The sequence below is a fragment of the Balaenoptera acutorostrata genome, chromosome 2 (assembly GCF_949987535.1).
Source record: "Balaenoptera acutorostrata chromosome 2, mBalAcu1.1, whole genome shotgun sequence".
Taxonomy (NCBI): domain Eukaryota; kingdom Metazoa; phylum Chordata; class Mammalia; order Artiodactyla; family Balaenopteridae; genus Balaenoptera; species Balaenoptera acutorostrata.
The window spans coordinates 114,076,999-114,080,249 of NC_080065.1; the positions used below are offsets into that span (position 1 = coordinate 114,076,999).

Below are 3,251 nucleotides of genomic sequence, written 5' to 3' on the forward strand. Positions count from 1 at the left end.
GTTTTGATTTGCATTTTCTTAATTAATGATCAATTATGTTGAACTTTATTAAAATTAGGAAACGTCCAATTTTATTGATACAATTATTAATCACAATTGCAGAAATAGATTTACAGTACCACATATCAATAACAAAATGGGAAGGAAATGAAACATTAGAGACATCTTGTAAAGTTGCAAAGAAACACACATTAGGCTAAAAATCTACAGTTAAACCATGGTTTCACAAGAGGTTATTTCATTTCTGCATTTTTGCAGTATGTTATTCCTTGTGGTTATTTTTCTCTTTACCAACTTGTCCAGATTTGGCTTCACGTGTAAGAATTTTCTGGTCTTTATCAAGTTTTAGCCTGCTGATTGCTACCTTGCTCTGGTGAATGCCCGTATGAACAGTTGTGCCATTAGCCTTCTCACAACGCACCTGCTTGATGTAGATGGCCTATTTTTTTCTGCACACCTGGACTACCTTGCTGATTCGCTAACCTCTATAGTGTCCTCAAACCACCCAGACCTCGTTGTCCTTGTGGATGGGCATGAGCAGATATACTTCTGCTGCAGCTCCTTGGAGAGCAGGGACGGCATGGTCTTCCTGTGCACATGAGGGGACACTGAAGTAATGTTTGTAATTTTTGTTGCCTCCTGAGATCAGGAAGGCGTCAAACTTCATGCTAACGACAATCTGGTACCAGGCATGCTTTCAAACACCTTTTCATGTGTTTGTTGGCCATTTGTATACCTTCTTTGGAGAAATATCTATTCAAGTCCTCTCCCCATTTTTTTTTTTTTTTTTTTTTGGCCTCACGGCATGTGGGAACCCACCAGAGATTGAACCCATGGCCCCTGCAGTGGAAGCCATGAGTCTTAACCACTGGACCACCAGGGAAGTCCTTCCTCTGCCCATTTTTTAATTGGGTTTTCTCTCTTTTTGCTGTTGGGTTGTAAGAGTTCTTTATACGTATATTCTGGATACTAAATCTTTATCAGACATATGATTTGCACATATTTTTTCTCGTTCTCTAGGTTATCTTTTAACTTTCTTGATAATGTTTTTCCTGCACAAAATTTTTAATTTTGATGAACTCCACTTTAACTATTTTTTATTTTGTTGCTCCTGCTTTTAGTGTCAAATAATCCATTGCCAAATTCAAGATCTTGAAGATTTTTCCCTGATTTCTTCTAGAAGTTTTATAGTTTTTGCTCTTATATTTAGATCCATGTTGAGTTAACTTTGTTTATGGAGTGAGATAGGGGCGGAACTTCATTCTTTTGCATGTGGTTATACAGTTATCCCATCACCATTTGTGAAGAGACTCTTCTTTACCTATGGAATGGTCTTGGCACTCTAGCTGAAAACCAACTGACCATAGATGTTTGGGTTTATTTCTGAACTCTCAATTCTATTCCATTGGTCTGTTTGTCTATCTTTATGCCAGTATTACACTGCTTTTAATTACTACAGCTTTGTAGTACATTTTGAAATTGGGAAGTGTGCGTTCTCCAACTTTGTTCTTCTCTTACAAGATCGTTTTGGCTATTCTGGGTCCTTGAGATTCCATACGAATTTGAGGCTTGGCTTTTCCATTTCTGCAAAGAAAGCCATCGTAATTTTAGTAGGGATTGCCTGAATCTGTGGTTAGCTTTGGGAGTTTTGTCATCTTAACCATATTAAGTTTTGCAACACATGAACATGAGATATTTTTTAATTTATTTAGGTCTTCATTAATTTCTTTCAGCAATGTTTTGTAATTTCCAGTGTATCGCTCTTTCACCTCCTTGGTAAAATTTATTCCTTGGTAGTATATTCTTTTGGATACTATTGTGAATGGAATTATTATATTTCTTTTTTGGATTGCTCATTGCTGGTTGTATTAATCATGCCTTTTATTTTCTGTAATTCAGATGATTTGACATCTGAGGCCTTGCTGACCCTGGAGAGACTGCCTCCCCCAGTGCTTGCCAATCCCTAGAGATAGTAAAGGACTTCCCTGTGAGTGTGCCTTTCTTGTGCAAACTAACCAATCCAAAGCCTGCACCCCACCACCTCCTCTAACAGGCTCTCATACTCAGGGCCACTATTCCCCTGTCCTAATCACCCCAGGTACAGGTACAATACAACTAGGGACAACCCTGATGTTCCAGAGCCCACTGAAGCTATTCAAACTAGCCAATCCTACCCTTGCTTATATTTACTAACCCCTTCCTTCCCATGGAAACTACAATAAATGCTCTTGTCCACATTTTCCCCTTGCTTCCTCTACTTCCTTACTGATCCTGTAATTCCCGTGTGCCCCCCAGCCGCCATAGCATGACCCTCTCATTATGTGGCATGCCCCCTCCTCTTGGGGACTGTGAGTAACAAACTATCTTTCCAATGACAATCATCTCCTGATCTGTTGACCTCACTACACCTGAATAATAATAAAACCTACATTTTAAAACACAGGCGTATAGCAACCCAAATTGATTTTTGTATGTTTATCTTGTACCCTGAAACTCTACTAAATTCACTTATTAGCTCTAGTAGTTATTTTTTTTTTGCAGATTGTTTGAAATTTTCTATATGTAGAATCATGCTGTCTTCATATAGAGACAGTTTTGTTCTTTCATTTCCGGTTTAGATTTTTGTTTTTTCTTCCTTACTTGGTCTGGGTAGGACTTTCAGTACAAAGTTGAATAGCAGTGGAGAAAGCAGGCATCCTTGTCTTGTTCCTGATCTTAAGGGAAAAGCTTTCCATCTTTCAACATTGAATATGATGTTAGCTGTGGGTTTTTCATAATTGCTCTTTATCATGTTGAGAAAGTTTTCTTCTATTCCTAGTTTGCTGAGTGTTTCTATCATATCATGAATTTTGTCAAATATTTTTTCTGTACCTACTGAGATGATCATGTTGTATTTTTCCTTCATTCTACTAATGTAGCATATTATCGTAATTGTAGGTTTTTTTATGTTCGACTGCCCTTGCATTCCTGGGATAAATTCCACTTAGTTGTGGTGTATACTCTTTGAAATGTGCTGTTGGATCCAGTTTGCTAGTATTTTGCTGAGGATTTTTGCATCTATATTCTTAAGTGATAGTGGTTTGTAGTTTTCTTGTAGTCTCTTTGTGTGACTTTGGTATTAGGGTAATGTATTGGGAAGTATTCTCTCCTTTTCTGTTTTTTAGATGAATTTGTGTGGAATTAGTGTTAATTTTTCTTAAAATGTTTGGTGAATTCACCAGTGAAGCCATCTGATGCTGGACTTGGTTGAA

The 3,251-nt window shown here is 37.6% G+C and overlaps 1 pseudogene; it reads right to left on the reverse strand.

Moving 5' to 3' along the window:
* Window positions 1–262: 262 nt before the first annotated feature.
* Window positions 263–667, reverse strand: LOC102997918 (60S ribosomal protein L26-like 1; annotated as a pseudogene).
* Between the last annotated feature and the right edge of the window lie 2,584 nt (window positions 668–3,251).